The sequence below is a fragment of the Peromyscus leucopus genome, chromosome 15 (assembly GCF_004664715.2).
Source record: "Peromyscus leucopus breed LL Stock chromosome 15, UCI_PerLeu_2.1, whole genome shotgun sequence".
NCBI classification, from domain to species: domain Eukaryota; kingdom Metazoa; phylum Chordata; class Mammalia; order Rodentia; family Cricetidae; genus Peromyscus; species Peromyscus leucopus.
In genome coordinates this window covers 9350598-9373378 of record NC_051076.1, presented here as the reverse complement: position 1 = coordinate 9373378, position 22781 = coordinate 9350598, and positions in this window count along the sequence as shown.

The following is a 22781-nucleotide window of genomic DNA, read 5'->3' as shown; positions in this document are numbered from 1 at the left end:
GGCAGAGGGGACATCAGAACCCCTAGAACGGGAGTTACAGATGGGCTTGTGGGTAACCGAATGTGGGTCCTCTGGAAGAGCAAGCAAGTGCTCTTAACTGCTGAGCCATTTCTCCAGTCCCCTACGACGTTGTTGTTCTGCATTATTCTATCAGAGAATAATCACATTATTATTCCATTATAGTTTCATTATGTGGGTTTTTCCACCAAATTGATTTCTCAGTGGGATGGAAATATATCTTTTATCTCCATATTTTCAACTTCCAGCACAGAACTTGACATCCTGTAGGCATTCTTATTACAATAGTCCCTTTGCGACAATTTATCATTGAGATAGTATGTTGCCCTGGTCCGCTCTGTTAATCTCCTTATATTACTGGAGTTGAAGTGTGACCAGATACAGCAGCAGAGAAGCCCCTTGGCTGTGCATATCTACGTCTATAGATAGATTGCCACAGTCATCTAGATTCTAGATGACTCTAGAATTTCTGGTTCTCTCTCTCTCTCTCTCTCTCTCTCTCTCTCTCTCTCTCTCTCTCGTTTTTTTTGAGACAGTGTTTCTCTGTGTAGTTTCGGTGCCTCTCCTGGATCTTGCTCTGTAGCCTAGGCTGGCCTTGAACTCACAGAGATCCTCCTGGCTCTGCCTCCCGAGTGCTGGAATTAAAGGCATGCGCCACCACCGCCCCTCCAATTTTGGGTTATCTTAATCCATTTCCATTGCTATACCAGAACATCTAAGACTGTAACTGTAAACATAAACACCTTACTTTAGGCTGACTGCTCTGGAAACTGGGAATTTCAAGAGCAGGATACCAGCCTCTATTTGGTTTTTGGTGAAGCTCTCCTGCTGCTAGACTCATGGCAGGCCCAGCCTCTCCAGTCTGCCTCATCAAAAAGCTGTTCCCAACCCAGGAACTGTGGAAAAGCAACCAAGAGCATAGTGTAGCTCGCCTGCCTAAAAGTACCTACCAGGAAAGAGCAAGTCTCACTTCTGGTTTTCCATGGACTCAAGCTAGCTCTCAAATGTTGTAACAGCTGCTCTCAAACGTCCTTTAACAAGCAAAGAACCCACCAGTTCCCCATGTGTATGCTTCATAAATACACAGGTCAAGTCTGCAAAAACAGACACATCCTGGAACTTAGAAAACACATAGAAGCATACACTGAACCATTCTAGTATTTGGTTAAAATATTAGAGGTAGTTACAGTAAGCAGAGAAAGATGGACAGCAGGGCAGAGCCATGGGGGCATGGGGAAACAAGCACAGGATTAACCAGCGTGGCTGGACTCATCCAATCAGATGCCACCGCTGGATGGCCCTGAGAATCCAGTTCAGTTTTTTGTTATTAGAATGTGGTGGATACAACAGAGTTTCCCCTTCAGAGAGGCCATGTGTGTGGCCAGTTTCATGAAGGCTATGGAGTCATTACACAGTGCCCACGTGGTGACGGCTGAACACACGAACAGTTCACTGTGTTTCAGAAAATGCTAGAAGGTACTGCTGAGTTACCTACCAGATATTTAATTTTATTATTAAGCAAAAAGAGCTTACAGATGTTTCTTGCTTCCTGTCATATTCAACACATAAATATTGGAAATGCATGCAGGGAACTCGCTAAATGTGGAGCAGGTGGTTAACTCCCCGTCATCAGCCATTTGCAGCAAAGGAGGAGCATTTTGGGGACAAATCACTGACAGCTGATATTCCCAAGACATAAAGACGTTAACTGAACTACACACTATTAATTTCTTCCAGTCCCAGAGTTCTCATGAACCAACAAAAGTTAATCAAATACTTGAGGGTTTTTTTTTTTAATAAAAATAAGGACCACACAATTTACAGAAGAGATTAACACATAATTAATATTTAAAAAAATATTTGCCAATATTCCAGTGAAAATGCAGAGAACAACTGATCATTGGTGCCCAACCTCAACTGATACATCTACAACACAGCCCCAAATCTCAGGGACACTACAGAAGTGTGTGGGGGAAACCCTGTGAGTGCTAGAGGACCAGGAAGTCTGCTGTGGAATAGTGTCTACTACATATTATGGGGAACCCGCACCCACAAGATCTCAAAAATACGGATGCCTAAGTAAGACAATCACAATCTGTGACATAACAATATGGATGGGGGGAATTTCATGGGGCCCCACCCAACAGGTGAAGAACTATGGGCAATCAATGGCTACTGAGAAAGGGAGAATCAGTTTCGTCCAGCTACGAGCCCCCAATATGTTAGCCAGTCCCAAGTGGTCAGATATAAACATACACATATGAACAACAGTAAATGGATTCAGCAGGCTGTATTTATATGTACATGTATATGTCTATGCATGTATGCATGAATATACTTTGTATATGTATATAACTAAAGCAGTTATAAAGTTGAAGGAGAGTGGGGGTGATATGGGGGTTGAGAGGGAATGGAAATGATGTAAATATAGTCCGCATGCATAAAATTCTTTAATTTTTTTAAATTTAAAACTTTAAAATGGAAAACCTAATAACAACAAAAATATTATTTCATGGTTTTCAAAGCTGTGAAAATCTAAATAAAGCAAACACATTTTTTTGTCAGATTCAGTACTCTGGGGAAACCCTGAGTACTGTGGTGGGTGAGATAAACTGTATGTCCCCAAATTAGGTTTGGTGTGAACAGCATGGACAGGAAAGGAAAGCATATGTTTACCGTGTCAAGTGTGAAGAATGGCTGCCTTTTCATGGCAGGAGTGCCATCATTTTATCCACTATGATATTGCCACACGGTTGCTAGGTAACTTCCTCTCACCTAGGGCCTAGTCCCATGGTTAGTGATGCTACTTTGTGGTTACAAGTTGAAGAGCACAGCGACTTCCATGAGTGATCAGTCTTGCACATTTTGCTTTAATTTTGTTTTGTTGTTATTGTTTGCAGTCCCTGGGATCAAGCCCAAGGTACTAAACAAGTTAAGCAAGCACTGTACCTTGAGCCACATCCTGGCCCAGCAGATCAGCCTCAGTGAGTAAAACCTGATTATTGAGAGCAGTCTACTGAAACGGACTACTGTTTTGTTCTGAGGAGTAAACCATAGGATTTTCTAACTCTGCCTTTTCTCCACTTTGTAATCTTGTTTCTTCCAGCTCTTGACCATCCATCCAATTCATTGAAGTGATTTACTCTGAATCCACCTAAATCAACTCTTGTCCCTAGGCACCTCTCTCATGGATCAAACTGAGCAACCAAAGGCACACATCAAATTCTGTCCACTGAAAAGGTTTCCCATCATACATTTCTGCAAGGATACCTGGAGGAGCTTGTAATGTCGCAACTATCCATACTGTACAGTGCTAGTCTATTGTGGAATACAAGAACAAAACTATGTATTCCAATCAATTTGGTGATAGGGAACTTTCTGGTGTGCATTAAGGGAGAAGAGGCAATGTAGTGGGAGGAGAAACCTTCATAGTTTGAATTAGCTGTTCATCCAAATAGCTTTTATGACCTGCCTATGCCCAGTCTCATATGCATGGTGCATATCTGCTGATGGATTTTTCTCTATGAATCCCTTCAGAACATGGAGGATCATAAAATATCTGGATCAACTTGTCAGATTATTCCAAACTCCCTGGAGTTTAAGCTTAGACTTGCCTTTAGGAATCCACTCAGAATCTCTGTAACTTGTCTTCCTGCTACAAACTTTTGGAGAACCATTAGCTTTGCTGAGCTATAAGGCCATAGTGGCCAAGCAGTCAGACTGGCTGTCTGGAGCAGCTCTGCTCTCCCAAGCTACCCTCAAACCTTGCAGGACACTCACCAGGATTATGACACTCTTTGCATCCAAAAGACTCATTGGATTTATCATGGGGAGAATTTAGTAAGAGGATGTTGGATGCATTAGTTTGTCTTTAGCCTTAGGAGATAAGTCTTGATCTATTCCAGGCCACTATAGAAATTTCACTAGGCACTAATCATGGCAGTTTTGCATCCCTCCCCACCCCATAATCTTGCTGAATCCTCTAGACTGGGTCCTATTTGTACAGTATTCCCACCATGCTGGATAAATGTAATACCCTATGGAATGGTGTGGTTGTTTTCAAGATGCCTACCTTATAGTTTGCAATACAACTTTCTGCCTACTATGTTTTAAATACCAAACATTTAAAATAACTGTAGCTACAATAATTTTTGTGATATAAGAATTACAAAAATGGTAAACTTGCACAGACAGACAGACACACATTGCACAAAAGACAGGAAAGGATGTGACTATAGTTTGTAATTAAAGTTGTTATTAAAACTTCACATTTTAAGTTCAAGGTGTTATATATAAACTTCATGGTAACCACAAAGCAAAACTCTATAGTAGATGCATAAAATATAGAAAATGATTCAAAAAGCCGGGCGGTGGTGGCGCACGCCTTTAATCCCAGCACTCGGGAGGCAGAGCCAGGCGGATCTCTGTGAGTTCGAGGCCAGCCTGGACTACCAAGTGAGTTCCAGGAAAGGCACAAAGCTACACAGGGAAACCCTGTCTCGAAAAAACAAACAACAACAAAAAAAAACCAAAAAGAAAATGATTCAAAAAAGACTACCACACAAAAACAAAGGAAGACAGAAAAATAAGCAGAAAAGAAGCAAAAGATTTAAAAATCAGAAAGAAAATGACACATGGCAGTAGGAGGTAGTCTGTTTTCCACATAATCTTCCTACTACCTAAATTCAATCTATTGGTGATGAACCCATATGGCAATACTCTCAATTACTGAGTGTGAGGACTGGAGTTCAAATTCCCTCACATTCACATAATGCTGGACATGACAGAACACATCTATAATTCCAGTGCTCCTACAGCAAGGTGAGAGATACACACAGGAGAATCCCCAGAGGCCTACAGGCCAGCTAGCCTAGTGCACACATAAAAGTGCAGAAGAGACTCTGCCTCAATCAAGTCGGAAGGCAAGGATGGTCCTCTGACCTCCACGTGTGCATTATGAACACACACACACACACACACACACACACACACACACACACACACACATTCAGGAAAAAAATTCTTGAAATCTTGGCATTCAGATACAAAATATGAGAACTTGTTTCTGGACCCAGGAGCCCCATTGTTTTAACGTTCCAATCTGATGCCTTGCTGTGTAGAAGCATCTTAGTTTCATGAGATCTCATTTGTTGATTGGTCATGTTTCCTGAGCCAAACCATATGCAGAAAGTTCAGTGTAAACTGAAGCACATTCCCTACTTATCCCGTAGCACTTGCAGAGTATCAGGCCTTGGGATGTCCTTGATCCATCTTGAATTGAGTTTTTGTGCAGAGTGAGAGATATGGGTCTAGTTTCATTTTTTCTGCCTATTAAAATCCAGTTTTCCCAGCATCATCTAATGAAAATGCTGTTCTTTTTCTTCAATGTACAGTTTTGGTATCATTATCAAAAACCCTGTAACTGTAGTTGCATGGACTTCTATCAGGGTCCTTGATTCTATTCTTCTGTTTTTGCATCAGTACCATGCTGTTTTTATTACGATACGCTATGGTATAGTTTGAAATCCTGTATAGAGGAAGGGCAGAATGAAAGCCGGATGACTGGGAGGAGGACTGTGAAGTGCTGTCTTTTGGCAAATTGATGACACAGGGAGAAGAAGCTACAGCACCACTGTTAAGACCACAAATCAACCCTAAGAACAGAACATATCTGTGTAGAACTACATCGGGGTCTTTCAGACTCTTGTAAATGACAACTTTTCAATCTCAAAAGCTAGTCTTAGCTGAAAACTGGACAGTGACCCTGACTGTAAGAACTGAACCAGAGCCCTTGATTATCTGTATCAAACTAAAGCTCCATCTTTGACTATGCCTACTATGAATGGGAAACAACATGCTCTTTAGGATGAATTCTCAGTGAATCTCCCTCAGTGAGCCTGCCCTCTAATGAAGAAATAGGATAGTGTCCTGAATCAAAACACAGCAAATGTCCATACACTGCATGTTTGAGTAAAGCAGTGAAGATCTCTTCAGGATGTATGTGCTCAAGGTCCCTTGCACCTACTCCTGATCTCTCACTACTGAGTATGAAGGAATCTTTTTGATCTGAATGACGTCACAAATTTGAACCTGGTCACTGCAGTGTGTCTGTGTAGTAGAAACTGGAGATGACTGCAGACCATAACTTTTTTTTTCTTTAAAGATCTGTTTTCTGGGTTAGGGATATGGCTGTGCAACAGGCCCTATAATTGATCTCCAGCATAAAAAAATTAGTTGCTAAATATTTTCAGCAAGTCATTGTATTTTGTATTCTAGGATATCTATTTTTTGTTAACTATGAACAATGTTTCTAAGAACATTCTTTATTATGTCTCATCACACATGCCCATAAGCATGAGTTCTTAAAAATTTAAAAAGATGATGATGATGGTGATGATGATTAGTGTGTGAATGTGTGCACAAGCCTATGTGTGATCTCCTAAGGAGGTCAGAGCAAAACTTTTGGTAATCATCTGTCTCCCTCCAACTTATGTGGGTCCCAGAGCCCGAAATCAGGTCAGTAGGCTCTTCCTGCATGCACTTTAACCCACTAAGTTATCTTGCCAGCTGATGCAAGCATATCCTTAGTTGTGAATCTTAAGAGTATGAGTTGGCCATTGCGTAAAAACAATTTCAACTACAAATTTCAAGCTCAAAGGAAGAAGCAAATTTCTAATTCCGTCTGAGTTTTATTGTCTTTTCAATCTGGAAAGGCTGACTTCATGTTGCAACAATTAGCCATTAGCACTCACTAAGGAGAGTTCATTTTAGAAAAAGCAATTAAGGTGAAATTTCCTGCAGAGTACAGACACTGGATGCAGAAGCAGGGACTCTGAAGTGACGACGTGGGTGAGGCAGGTAGGAGATGTCTGGGGTTCTGACTGCGGCTTCCTGTGGCGTTCCTTATGTAGACTCTTTAAGGACAAATCCAGGAAACTACATGCTCTCTATGTAGGTTGATAGAAAGGAGCCACAATGAAGTAATTTCATGTTAAGACAATATGCCAGCAATGACGGATCTTTCAAAGAATTTGCTGTCAACAGGAAACCCAAGTCAAAAGTGAATAATTATCTAATTATTAATCATGTTTTTAGGCAGCCAGCCTCTTTTGGTGGTTGAGCTCCCTCATCAGTTTGCTGAATTTTAAGATAATTTTTCAAATAGCAACTTACAGTCAAAACTAAAGTGGTAGAAACACTGAATTTAGATAAACATATTTGAATGTGTGCTTCAAGAGGTTCAATTAGGGTAAGACTGACAAACCTTTAGTGAGTATTCAATAACTGAGCAAATTTATAGTTTTCTAATCATCAAAAGATAATTTTATAACATTTCTATCATGCAAAAACGTTCACCTAGCCTGTCTGTTAGTGACCTCTATCTTCACCCCAATAACAGATACGCTTCATTAATATTAATTTTTTTTGATGGCTCAGTAATAGTCCACTGCTGGGCTAGATCACATTTTCTTTATGTGTGTATCCACTGATGAACATTCTGCTTGCTTGTACATTTGTGAGTAGTGTAAACACTGCTGCAGTCAGTGTGGGCACATTTTTATTTTTCAGAGTTAAGTAACCAGAATTGATGGGCCGGATACTGGCTGTCTCCTTAGACTTCTGAGAAATGCCATGCTATGCACAGAAGCCACCTCTTGCTCTGCACCTTGAGTGACTTTTGTTCCGGGGAAGACTTAAGCTTCAGTTGCTTTTCTCTTGTGGTTAGATATCCGAAGCTCCTCTGGACTCATGGTTTGCTGTGCTCTGTTTAAACCTCTGAAGCTCTGTTCATTTTATTTTTCTGTTCATTCAATTAACCACTAATTTATCTTCCGGTTCCTGCGTTCCAGTAACCACTGATTTGTTTTCCGGTTCTCATGTGCTAAGGACGATGACTACACTTCTCCACTGTGGACGTCCAGCGTGTTCACTGGTAGTTTGCACTTCTTTACTGAGACCCTTCCATGAGTTATTGTCTCATCATACTTCCCTTTAATCCTTTGAACACAGCTTTGCTCATTCTTTGACTGTAACTAGAAGAACTGCTTTCAAGTCACTGCTACACCCACCATCTAGCCTCTCGTAGAATCCCTTCTCATCTGTCCAATTCTCTTGTGTTTTTGAATCTTGACCACATTATCTCATTTCTACTGTCATGAGTTCCATTAAAATCTGGAGATTTTAGAAACTATATATTATCCATATTCTTATTTCTTTGGTTGGTTTCTGATGCAGTAAACAGCTGTGCCTTACATGCCTCCCTCTTTCTTTTAGGTGAGAAGGATTTTATAGGCAGCAAAGATGTGTATCAACCGGCAACTATGACTCAGTAACACCTTTTACAAAACAGCCTTTCCCTGTTGAACCTGCTGTACACTCTATCCAGGCCTCACACCTATGGGGTCCTAGCCCCTCTAGTGATTTTTAGATACACACAAATTTCTTTCTAAAATTTTGCTACATATGAATACATCCTTAAATTGACAATAGTTTTTCTTACTTTCTTAAAAAAAAAAAACTATTGTGATAATGTAGCCATCTGAATTTTTCCCAAAACTATAAATGATTCAAGATTTATCTCTGTTAATAATTTAGTCAATTGTTTACTGATACATAGTATTTCACAACTTCCTCATCTAGTTATTTTATAGCTAATGTGGTTATTTCAAAGTTCTTGAAATTATATACCATGCTACTAAACTATTTTTTGTGAAGATATGGATATGTGGACAAATCTTTTAATATGTAAATCTAGAGTATTGCTTAGTCAACAAGTATGAACAACTTTAACTTTGCAAGTAAATTCCATGCAATTCTCTGCTGTCTTTATCCTTAAGTTGCAGAAGTTAGTACTTTATTGTTAGTGTTTAGGGGTAACTTCTTTGGCATTATTAGTGTGGATAGTATAGACAAGGCATGGAATTGTGTTGAATTCTCTGGACACAACTGAGAACAACAAAATGTTCAGCTGAAGTTCAAGCTGGCGCAGTTGCTGAGGGAGTCGAAGCAAGCACTCTAGAGTCCCCTGTGGGCACCGAGTTCTGTGCTGAAGGGAGCTGACGACACCATGCAGGCCTGTTGAGACTTTTGCTTTGGCTTTGCATCACAGGAAGTATCTTCCTCAGAGGTCACCCTGAGCTGGGAGTGGACTGAAAATATGCATAGGGTTCAAAGGCAGAATGCAGTTAGAGAAGACCTGGATTGGGGAGAAGAATTGCCCACTCCAGGGTAATGCTTGTATTCATCCCTTAACCGGCAGCAAGGAGAGAGAGTGTTCCAACTTCTGCGTCTACCTTCCAGTTCTACAAGCTGTGGGAATCCCTCTGGCTGGCTCCTTTAGGTGCTACAAGAATGATGCCAACACTGAAGTTTCAAAGCTATCATTAAGTTCCATTTAAGCTGATCTTTGAAACATGCTATTATTAGAAGGCATTAAGCAATTAGAAGAGAATCCAGATTATATCATACTGGCAATATAAGAAACCAGATCATTAGAAGGTCAGTGGGAAAGTGGATGGCATATAGCATAGCCTGTCTTCAGGCACCAGAAACCATGTGGGGCAGGGGGATTGCTCCTTTAGGGAAGGTAGGTGAAGACAGGAGACCAAGGCAGCTTCAGGAGCTGCAGCTTCTTCCAGCTTTCAGTAAATATTGAAGCTGCCTTTTCCTTAAAATAAATAATCCTTTCCTTTTACTGTCAACTCTTAGCCATTTATAAAATCTTTGGTATTTGTGCTTTCTATAATGACTGCACACATATATATGCTGAAAGGAAAGGAGAGAGGTGGAAGGGAGGGAGGGTGAGGGAAATGGAGAAGGGGGAGGGAGTGAGATCAATAGATCAACCAATAATCGATTGATTGATGATTGTTTGACTGGAGGAGTATATTGGCAAATCCAGAATCTGTAACCCAGTTCTTCAGGACAGAAATACAAGTGAGAACCAATGCTGCAGGCTTGGGAGAAATTCCACATGTCACCAAGCTAAAAAGTCAGGGGTTTTATGTGATGGTCTTGAGAAGTCTTTCTCTAGGAAAACTCAGTTTTTGCCAGTGTCTCAAACTAATTGAATGAATCTGTCCAAGAAGATGGGGAGTACTTACAGTTGTTCAAAATCACATCCGACAATACCTTTCCCATGACCTTTAGAGGATGCTCGTCTGAGCCGCTGGGAACAGCCTTGAAAAACTGATTCAAAAAACTAGTCACTGTCACTTCCATTTCAGCAGCAAAGTATCAACCCGAAATCTCATTGCTCATGCTAAAAATGATTGATTAAAACAGACAGCTCACCCCTGCCCTCAGGGCCTATCTATCCCTCAGTTCACCTCTACATCGGGGATCCCCAAAGTCCTAAAATCCCTTCTGCGTGATGCTGAACAGATTGTCCAGCCGGCCCTTCCCACAGGCTCCTGACTCCTCTTTCACTGTGCCCTCATGCTGCTGAGCTTTCCCACATGACCAGCACTTTCTGCTGCTCACATCATAGCTGGGATATAAGCATTCTTCTTAATCTAATTCTCTCCCCATTACAGACCCATTCTGGTTACATCTATGCCAATTTCCAACGATGAGCTCACATTTCCACAGTATTTACACCATCGATCATCAGGTGCAATTATTTTATCTCTATTTGTTTCATGAAGGTTAACTTTATCATCTCGGTCCAATTACAAGACACTGACTGACTTAGGAACAGTGTTAGCCAGTGGCAACAGGAAGGACAGATTTGGTCATAGGATTAGGAATTTGAAGTCTGTCTGAGCTACACAGCAAGATCTTGTTTCAAATCTAATAAGAAAAGCCAAACAAATGTCCTAAGACATTTTGCAACTCAAATTTAAATGATACATACAAATTGTGTGAGTAAAATTCGGCACCCCAGACTTGCCTTTACCCAACTAGAGCAGAAACTCTGAGAGGAGCCATGCAGCAAGCAGGCCACCTCACCGGGAACTCCATCTACCTAGGCTTTGGAAGCCCCAGGTGCTTCTTGTACATGTGAGTTTGAGTGCAGTATGGGTGGGCTTGTCTGTGTGTGTAGAGGCCAAAGGTCAATGTCCTTCATCTTCCTCTGTTGCTCTAATCGTGTTTGTCAAGATGGATGAGAAGTTCTCAACCTATGGGTCACAAACCCTTTGGGGGGGGTCTCATATCAGACATCCTGCACATCATATATTTACATTACAATTCATAACAGTAGCAAAATTACAGCTATGAAGTAGCAACAAAATGATTTTATGGTTGGGGTCACCATGACACGAGGAACTGTATTAAAGGTCAAAGCATTACGGGGATTGGAACACCTCAAGATAGATTCTCTAGATGAACCTGGAGTGCACTGAACTATAGGAGCTGGCCACCTAGCCCCTAGGGTCCACTCCCTTCTAACTCCCAAGCATTGAGGTTACAGACACATGCTGCCAGGCCCAGCTCTGACATGGGTTTGGGGGACCTGAACCCAGGCCATCAGATCCATGTGAAGCAAGCACTTGACCCACTGAGCAGCCTCCTCAGCTCTGAATCCCATGTCTTAACCAAGCCCTACAGGTGATTTTTATTTCATGAATCTGAACACCGGTGCTCAGTAGTTACTATGTGCAGGCACATTAAGAGCTCAGAGCATTTTTCTTCTTCGCTCCAACAATGTCCCTGAGCTCTGCTCCAAGGGAGTTTCTCCTCTCTTTTCTCCTCACTTCTTGCTGGTGTCTTTCCTATCTCCCAGGCCTCCCATCAGGAACCCTCCTGATATGGCTTCCACATTGTGGTCAGTGTTTGGGCTTTAAATCTGCAGGGTTGATTGTGCCATGTTCTCCCTTATTCAGGATGAAGTTCAAATTCTTTACAGGGCTTACAAAGTGGTTCAGGCCCCCTTTATACTGAACAGCTGACTCAAACAGTCCCATCTCCTTGTGGTGCTTCGCTTCCGTATGCCCTTAGCCGACACAATGTCATTTGTCAAATTCCTTTGAGCTGATACTATATAGGCCAGGCGGTTGAGACACTATGGACCTGCTATTAAAATGACAGTTCCTCTTCTTTTGAACCTAACAATCTAACAGGAAGAGAGTAAAATCTCATCCAACAATACCTTCTTTGGACTGATAATTTGGTATTTGCCAGAACTGGACTAAGAACTTTCATGGATTATACACTGGATCTTTACAACCACACCACAAGCTGCAGAGGTGGCATCTAGGTCCATTGGAATCTAGAGCTCATGCCATGAGCCGCTGGGTGCCTTCTGCTTCAGTGGTGAAATAATTGAAAGGAATTGCAATCGGTCATAGAAAACCTTGTTAATTACTCATGACACAGCCTCCTAGTAACTAGGTAATGCATGGCCAATGCTTCCTTCCAACCTTCCTCATGCTGCACTGGGATATGTTATTGTGCATGTGTGCGAGGGAGAAAGAGGGGTAGGGGTAGAAAGAGGGAGGAGGGAGGGAGGAGGAGGGAGGGAGGAGGGAGGGAGGAGGGAATGCACAGCAGTGTATAGGTGCCAGGTGGATCTCATGGATCTGGAAGTACAGGTGGTTATGAGCCCCTTGATGATAGTGCTGGGAGCTGAACTCTGAACTCAGGCCCTCTGCAAGGGCAGCCATCACAAGCGCTCCTACCCACGGAGCCACCTCTCCAGCTCTTGCACATGCCTGTGTTCACAGCAACAGAAATGAACAACTATGTGGCAGCCACTATTAAGTCCTGGCACATTCCTCTGCCACTCAGATCCCTTGACCAGTTCTCATCAACACTGTCAGAGCCGACTTGAAATCTTGGCTCAGAGAGTTTGCTTAGCTCCTTGCTCTTGGTAACGTTACATCACCCCATTCTTAATTCCCCCATCTTTAAAATGGAAAATGCAACAAGCTGGACACCAAAGCTAAGGTTTAATGAAATGGTTTAAGGAGGAAAATGACATGTTCGGGTTTGATTTTCAAGGTAATTCATACTAGCAACTGCAGTGCAGCTGTCTAAGGCAACATGTGTTGACGAATTAGACTACAGCAGTAGCAGAAGATATGGGGGGATCCTCCTAAACATCTATGGACTGCCCTCTTACCAGTTCATTATGGAAGATATTGGGGGGGGGGTCCTCCTGAACATCTATGGACTACCCTCTTACCAGTCCCTGATGGAAGATATGGGGGGGGGTGTCCTCCTGAACATCTATGGACTACCCTCTTACCAGTTCATTATGGAAGATATGGGGGGGGTCCTCCTGAACATCTATGGACTACCCTCTTACCAGTCCCTGATGGAAGAAGTCAGGCTTTGCTCTTGAGAACTGTAGCTTTACCGTATTCACATTGATGTACAGCTCTAAGTTCCAAGCCTATTCCCAATTATAATTCTCAGTTAATTGTAATTACTCTCTCAGTCTCAATGTACTGGATGGAGGGTTTATAATAAACAAAACAATTTCATATAAAAAAGAGTCTATGATTCTGAAAAGGATGTGGCTGTTTAATGGAACAACAATATTTAAATTGTAGTACAGATCTTTATAGTCCTGGGGACTGAGGGAAGGGCTCAGTTAGTAAAGTGCTTTGCACACTTGAGGACCAAGTTCAATCCCCAGCCCCATGATGATATCTGGATGCAGTGGTGCTGGTCAACAAGCCCAGCACTGGGAAGGCAGACAGAAGCAGATCCTTGGGGCTCAGTAGTCAGCCAGCCTGACAGGATGTGGAAGCTCCAGAGTCAATGAGTGTCCCTGTCTCTAAAAGTAAAGAGGAAAGCCACTAAGGAGGACATCTGTCGTCAATCTCTGGTGTCTACATACACTCATGTGCATGCACACCTGTGTGGACACATGAGCACATAGACACACACACATTTATAATCCTAATATATGTGTAGATGAAAAAGTTTAAGCAGTCTCAGTTAAACCTTTTAAAACAGAGAGCTGTGACCAGAATCTAGGTTTGGCTACGCACAAGCAGAAGTAAATGTGTTTTATAGAAAACACGGTGGTAACTTGCAGAGGAAGTAAACAGACATGTCCCAAATGTGCTGCTGAGGACTGGCCTTAGAAAGCTCCTGAATCACCAAGACCAAGGGTTCTGGCACTGAAGAGCTGGGGCTTCTGTGATTTTTTTTTCAAGCTGGCTCAACATGTTCTAGTAGAGTGCCTGGAAGACATTAACCTACTAGAGAAACCTCTTCGCCCCTGTAAGGAAGGCTCCCCTACCAGACAAAGGCCCACAGGGCCTTTGGTTAATCCTGATCGCCAACTGTTTACTGCTCTAGTTGGTAGCATGAACCTGGGAGGGTGGGGCCTAAAAATGAGGCAGACTAAAGTCTCATGCAACAACCAACTTTATTCAGAGCATCAGACAATTTATACTCTGAGGATTAAGAAGAATAAAGTGACCAATCACAAGGACAAGCCACTCGTGACAAAAACATGTTTTTCCATAGAGGCATATAAACAAGTAATAATAGCCAGTTGTAATGAATGACCTGAAATAAACTCACTCCTGACTGCTATACCTGGGAGGGCACAAAAGCACAATCCAAGAACAATTCCGTGTTCTGAAGGCACTGAGGTCACAATCCAAGAACAATTCCGTGTTCTGAAGGCACCGAGGTCACAATCCAAGAACAATTCCGTGTTCTGAAGGCACTGAGGTCACAATCCAAGAACAATTCCGTGTTCTGAAGGCACCGAGGTCACAATCCAAGAACAATTCCGTGTTCTGAAGGCACTGAGGTCACAATCCAAGAACAATTCCGTGTTCTGAAGGCACTGAGGTCACAATCCAAGAACAATTCCGTGTTCTGAAGGCACTGAGGTCACAAGACTCATGTCTTGTTTTCTTGGCGTTTCCTCACAAGCACTCAGAATTCTCCTCACACAACTCCATTTGTAGACCGTGTTCTGACAGTCAGCCTGGCTGAGAGTCAGGAGACACACCTCTGGGCATGCCCGTAAGGGTGTTTCCAGAGAACTGGTTTAGGAAGAACCATCCTGAATAAGAAAGGGAAGCCAGCTGAATGCCAGTGGTAACCTCCCTCAGCTTCCTGACCATGGACACAATGCCACCAGCTGCCTCATGTTCCGGTTGCCATGACAGAGCCAAAGTGAACCTCCCTTCCTTCAGCTGGGTTCCTCAGACATTTCGTCACAGCAAAGATAAAAGTTGCTAATGCAGCCCGGAAGCTTGCAGGATGGCTGAGGGGATCCATCCCATGGCTAGGACTCTGCCACTCTAGTCAGACAAGAACCTTTGAAATTTGTAGAGTTCTAAAAGTTAGCTCTTGACATAAAATCTGATCCTCACTAAAAGAACATTGTAATATAACCATTAAAATCATCTAAAATGAGGCACTTAAGGTTATGAGTATGGCTTAATATTCTCTCAAGATTAAATTGGCTGGGTTTTGTAATTTAATGCTATTTTTAAGATGTAATTTTCAGTAGATCAAAATTCCATATGCTTTACATTGAATATTGAGCTCCTCTATTCAGTGAAATTACTTCTCTTAATTACTGTTACAAATTGACACAGTATGCTAATTCATCAAGCTAATGAGAAATTAATAAATATTAAATAATGATACAAGAAACTATAAAAGAGAGCATTTGATTTCAAGTAAGCAAAAGCCTAGACTGTTATGAACACAACTAGGGAAGCGTGATAAAGCCGACTTACCCTATGAGTAATGCATATGGCGATGTGGTATTAATATTGTCTTAATGTGATTGAGGCTTATTGTCTGGATCAGTAACATATTCACACTTACTATAATTTATAGAGGGCATCTGGAGCAGTGTTCTAAAAGAGGGGAGAAAACTTTCTTCTGTGTATTTCCTGCTGTCAGCTTTAGAATTGAGGCTGGGATCGTGAAGCATTCTCAAAGGATTTTCACAGGGCAAAGAACAACTCACTGTAGCAGAAGTACAATGGTTTTGACATTTAGCCAACCAGTCTTCATTGCATCTCTGCTAGCTTCCTGGCCTAATGCTCACCATGCTCTCAATTTAAAATATTTTAGTGTGTGTGTGTGTGTGTGTGTTGTGTGTGTGTGTGTGTGTATCACATACATGTGCACATGGGTATCTTCAAAGGCTAGAAGAAGGCTTCATTAAACATGGTCCACATTATATTTAGCATAGGACTTGAAGGCTCATGTTTCTTTAGTTCTGTTAAAGATGAAATCTCAAACATCTATGTTAGGATCTGTTACATGGATACATGGATGCAATAGTGAGAACAGAGTACATGCTTTTTTACTCTTAGTTCGCCAAGCACACATTGATATGGTGTAGGATCTACATTACTGCAGTAAGAGGCAGAATATCAAACTTGGTAGATCATATGGGAGACGGTATAACACAAAATAGAAGAAAAATGGACTGAATACATTACCATGAACGTAAGGCAATCAAACGCAACATAAATAATACACCTAAAAATTCAGAATTTAAGGCTCAGCTATAGGATTTAGAAGAATAAATAGTATGAAAACAAAGGAAAATGAAATGGGAGCTGATATTGCTCAGAAATAAATCATAAAAAGTCTCAAATAAAATCCAACCAATTCATGAAGATCTGTGTTTGTCCTTGAAACATGTGATTATCAAGGAATTCCCATGTGTCCCATGTTGATAAGTGTTTTAGTGTAGGGTGGTTGGGGGAGGTCTTCATGTGAGGACCCCTTCAGAACATGAACCTGAAAGAGGCAGAGGACAAGGCTTGTGGACAACAGGAGAAAGCCTTTACCTGCTGGGGGCGACACTAGCCCACCTGGGGCCTACCATTCCAGAAACTCCAGGGACCTGGACAGCTGAGGGGAAAGAAAGGGTGGAGAGGCAGCGAGGCCTAGATTTTATGGGTGCCTTCTGACTTCATGCGGGGCTTTAGTTTTAATTCTCAGTGCAGCGGGGAGCCACTTACGCTAAGGAAAGGAGAAATATCTGCCCGAGTCTTTAATAGGGTCCCCTGGCAATTGTGTTGGGAGTAGGTGATAATGAGGACTTGGGTCGGGAGAATCATGCCGAGTACCAGGAGAGCTAGTGGCCGGAACATTTGTGTCCACAGTGCAGGTGGTGAGAGGTGGTAATGCCAGCATAAATTAAACGGAATTGACCCTCTAACTGGCTGGGAGGGGACAAAGAGAAAAGACACCAGTGACTGTTAAATTTCTGACCTGAGCAACTGGGAAGATGTCCCTGAGAAAGACATAAGGAACCTGGAATAACACTTCACGAGATGGAGCCGAGATCCAGGACATGTTGGTTTTGAGATGCCTGTTAGTCAAGCGAGTGAAAATGCTAAGCAGGAATTCAAAGTCACGGTAATAAATAATACATGGTAATAAAGAATTTCAAATGCCGCACTTTTGTCTTAAGATCACTAGCTTTTATCAACCTTTATTTTCTTTACTAATCTACAAATAAACACATTTAAATTCTAATTTACTTTTGGTGGAACATCTTCAATCTTAATTATGCTAAATCCAGCTCACCCAGTTGGTCCTCACAGGTATTATGTATGACTCATCCATAGCATTTTCCTGATTCAGGACTCATTCTTAGCAACGATGTTAGAACCCTGTGCTTTAGACACGTAATGAGTGCATATATATTGGTCATTGTAGCATTCCTGAGGCAAAAGAGTATAAATATATTCTTCGGTGCATTCTTCTGACTTCCTCCTCCTTTTCTCATATATATGAAAAATTCTTATAAAACCAAGGAAGGAATGGTTTCATTCCCAAGTCCTGGATTGCTACGCTAACTCATGCCATAAAAGCATTTGTTGTGTCTTGAAAATGGAAGCAGTTTCCTGCCAGCACCCGGGTTTTATGTTACTGGATTTCCAGTGTTGCTGTGGACAGTTTCTCCTCTTCACAAGAACCCTTAATGATTCTGTCTCAAGTCCCAGTAACATTGACAGCAGTTTTCTTTTTCCCTTAGAGTCTTGTTTTTCTTTCTTTCTTTTTTTGTACTTTCCTGATTGGCAGAAACTTATTTCTTAAAATAATTTGTGGGCTGTTCTGTCCCTCAAATTTGTCATCACCATTTATTTCAAATCATGTATTTCTTCAAAATATGAAGGCAGCCGTGGTTTATAGCTCACCAGTGTGCACCCTCCAAACAGTCACTGTGGATGAGAACTGATGACGGGAACCCAGGATCAAAGGGCCGCTCGGTGGCGTGCTGAGGCCAGCTGTTGAGTTCGGAGTAGAGCCAGGAGGCGGATTTTTATTTTAGTCTGAGAAGCTGGGCCAGAAGCAACTTTGGACTTTGAAAATTCCAATTTCATTCTTCATCTGCTTAGGAAAAACAAACTGTTGGGATGCTAAAGTTCATGACATCTCATGAGATATTAGGGCCAGAATATTCTATATTCATTTCCTAGATAGAAACAGTGAGCTACAGACAGGCTAAATCATGTATGTTTTTTCACAGAAACATTTTCCCTCATAGTTAAGAGAGTCCTACTGTGCCATGGCTTTTGAACCTGTTTTTGAGTCTAAAGAGATGATTTCTAAAAACAGTTTTTTGTTTTTTGTTTTTTTTTTTTTTAAAGATGTTTGAGGACACAGTGAGGACTCCCTCCTCTTCCACATGCTGGCATTCCAATGAAGTGATCTCGGCCTGTCTGCTGTTTAGGGCACCACTTGTTGACATATTTTCTAGGTTGACATAGTCATTTTCTGAACCAAAATAGAATAAAATTGGACATCTACATTGCATATACTTATGTGTGTAAGTAACATTTTGGAGTCCTTTGCAAAGGCTGTTTTCAAATGTTGTGCAAGCAATCAAGGTAATCAGGTGGTGCCTTCAGAAACACCAAGGGGCATGGAGATCAGACCAGGATGACAAGGACAGACAATACAGAGCATGGTTAAAGCCGGGGTGGGGTGGGTGAGGGGTTGGGAGGTGGGAGGGGGGGCACACGACCAAATGTCTTTCCAGTAAAAGTAGACACAGTCCTGCAACGTGGGATGGACAAAATTTCTCAGCTTTAGACAAATACTAAAACCATCTGAGATCTTAAAAACAAAAACAACAAAACAGAAAAATAAAACCCGCTAGAGTCTGGACTACATCATTTCCCAAATAAATCCAAGTAGAGGTGGGACATGGGCACAAGGACATCGTTATTTTTTTTTGTTTGTTTGTTTGTTTGTTTGAATTCCACAGGTGATCCAGACGAGCTGCCGGGAATGAGAGCTACCAGATCTGAGCAATAAACGGAGCAGAAAAATGAAAGGGCTTGAGATAAAAGCACAACTCCCTCCTCAGACTGGAGGATAAAGTGAGCCTCCCACTTAAAGGATGGAATTCCTTTCTTGATTTTATAGGAAGTGTTATTTTTCTCCACAGAGCAGTAAAGCCAGAGCTGCCAGCATCTGAACAGGCGTCCCGCGGTTACGAAGGGACATTGGATTCTTTATCACTTGCAGAAATCCTGCCTTCTCATTCCCTCACAGTATCACGGCTCATCTTCCTTTCTAGTATTCCCCTTTTTTAACCATTTTCCCACATAGGCGACAGTATATTCTACTACTTCCTCATAAAGAACCTCATCCACAAACTACTTTGTGTTTGGCCAGCTCTGGCCTCACCTGAAGAAAAGGTCCACTCGTTTGTAAACTGTGTGTGGAGAGGTTCTTGGCTAGGGCCAGGCATCGTCCTAGACATGACAGCCACAGCAGTGAAAACAGGAGGCAGAAGTCACTACATTGTCACTCACATTGTATTTATTTTAGCAATTTGGCTGACACCCTGAAAGCTTTTAAACAGGTTTGTGTAGTTTACAATTACCTTGAGAAAACTCCCTTGGCGAGTTGGTCTCAGAGTTTGTGGCTTTTCTTTCTGTGGCGGACCAGCCCTCACATTTATTTACCCCAGGAACTCTTGAGGAATGAGGGAGGGATAAGGGACTTAGTTAGAAATAAAGAGGAGAGAGAAACGCAGGAGAGACTCCAGTGGGCCTCGATCCTTATCCACTGGCCCGAACTATATTCCAAAGGTCTATTTATAACAATCCCAAGGGGTGGAGCAAAAGACATCCCCCCCCTTGCTAGTTGCAGTCAAGTGTAGACCCTCACAAACCCCTGGTACCCAGGCCCGTGGTCCAATCAACCTCTTATGCAGTCCTGCTGGGAACAGCCACTAGGAAACCTAGTGGGTTCCAACAGCTTTTTAAAATCTGAAAAATTTTAACTTGTGTGTTTGATCAAGAGGAGTTCACTGGATGAGGGCCCAGCAAGAGTGACTATCAGACTTTGCCTTGTTGACACAAGAGGATTGTGTCTGTGGAGCAGGTTGAGTCCCCTTACAGAGACAGATGTCATTTTAACTGTCCAGAGACCTCTTTCAGGATGAATGGCTACCCTGAAGAGGATTTTCTAAAGAAGGATGTTGTTCTAAACCACCCTGTGACTTTACAGTAGGCAGCAAACAAGAGCATGTAAACAGCCCAAAGGCTTTGGTTCTAACTTCATGGAACTATTGCTGTTGAAAATGAGCAGACATCTTCCAAAGCACAGCGTGTGTGCATTTTAGTTCCAGGAGTGGAGATATGCTAAGTAGAAATGGGGAAGATTAAGCATCAGACATAGAGTGTATTTAAGCCTCCTGTGTGGATAGGGAGCTCATCCTGATCTATCCCAGCTGCGTGATAACAGACACTTCTGCACAAAACAGTCATGCACGGAGCTCTCCCAAATGAGACAGAGCAGTACTAATAGTTACAGGCAGAGTGGAGACCCAGGTAGGCAGGAAGGATGAAACATGTCCCATCCTACCACCTCCTGCTGAACTCAGAAGGCTCTATGACCTAGGATCTGGACCCAAAACGGGCTCTGTACAGTGAGGAGGTACCTTCATGGCATGAAGAGGAGGCTGAGCTCAGAGTGATAGAACATTCAAACTATGAAAAGCAGAAAGAGATGAGAAGAAAATAGACTGAAAAGCAGGCCACTCACTATGAAGAGTGGCAGCCACCACCATAGTGAAACATAAGTATGTGAGATGGGCTAGATTCAGGATGGCATGCCTACAGCTCACACTGGACACAGTGAATGGCAGGCCCCTGCAACACGACAGGAGAAGGAAAGAAATGGAGAAGGAACTGAGAACCGGAGAGTGGGAGGCAGCTGTGGTCAGGCACAGAAATGAATTTTAAAGGAGTCAGAAGAATCTTGGCCTTATCCCCAGTTGCATTCAATTGATGAGACTCCCATTTGATAAATTCAGCTATAAAAAGTGAACAGTGTGGAAAGTTTAGTCTTCTATAGGTTCAAAGACAGAAGCTGTTAGGGACAGACAAGACTTGAGATCTCCCTCCTTGGGCCCCTCCCTTACTCCAAGGGGCTGGCTCTCTCCAGAGGAGCAAATGTCAAGCTGCAGGTTAACCACAGTTTAGGGATCAGAGGCAGGCAAGCTCACAGACAATCTGCTTGGCTTGAGCTATGCACACACCCCTTCCCTAACAATGCACCTGGCAGCCTAGGGCGTCCAGGTCTATCAGGCTATATGCACACCTGCACTGAGCAATAAAAATAAATTACTCTCCTTAGCATCACTCGACAATCAAGTGATAGTCATATCCAGGAATATCCTGAAACCAGGAGGTAGGCCCATCCAGCCTAGGCTCATCAGGATGCATGCACAGATGCATTATGGGCAAGAACATGTAGAGTGAGGCAAAGGCTTATGTAATCCAAGCCTGCAAAACAGAGAACCACCCAAACTATGCTCCCAGTAACCAAACTCCTTCTCTTTAACTCCATAAAAGAAGCCCCAGAAAATAATCGGGGCCCTTGAGGACTCTGTGCTTGTGGCCCACGGTCACTTGTGACACTGCATCCAAACTATTTTATATTTTAATCAAGTCTCCCTACTTGCAGTTCATGTGAGTGTATTTCAATTCATTCACTATGATGTGAAGAACCTGGAAACACCTGGTCCAGACTCTGAGCTCCTGAACAGATTCACTAACCATTGTTTTCCTATGTAGCATAGTCCTACTTGATCTGCAGCAGAAAGCTTGAGACATGTGTGCTGGCTTATCTTGAGGATGGATGGCCTGAAACACGGCATCATGCATAGAAGAGATGTTTTCTCTTGTTTATTATGTCATTTTTCTGTCTAAGTCAAGTGGAGGCAGTTAATCTGTACAGTTATGTTTCTGCAGAGTTGGGATGCTGCTTCTAAAATCAATTTGATAAAGAATATTGGTTTTTTTTGTCCAGTATATTTTGACCATTTTCTTTCCCCTACACCAACTTTTCTGATTCTCTCCATCTCCCTGCCTACCTAACTTCATGTTTTTTCTCTCAATCCCCTTCAAAGTAAAACAAAACTAAACTAAACAAAACCCAGTGAAGATAAAAAGAAACAACCCAATAAAACAAAAGTAATAAAACAAAAAAATTGTATTGTTCTTGATATTGTGTCTCAAAACTACTTGTCAATCTGCCCACAGGAGAAAGGGCGTGGCAAAAACAAACAGGTGACCCCAAAGCCTAGGGTTGTGCGTCTTCTTTCTGAAGCCATATGCCATATCTTGTCACCCCCACCGGCACACTAATGAAAGATGGAAGAAATGAGTCCACCCAAGTCCAGCCTGGGAAACCAGTTGAGTCTAAGTGGGGTTACTCACCGGAGCATGGGCAAAGCACCTTCACCTCTCTCCAGGAAACACCAATAAATCCAAAAAGGGGTGGGGCCTCATACGCCCCCTCTGCCCAGAGCTGTAGAGTTAAAGGGCCCAGTCCTGTGCTGGTGTCTTGTG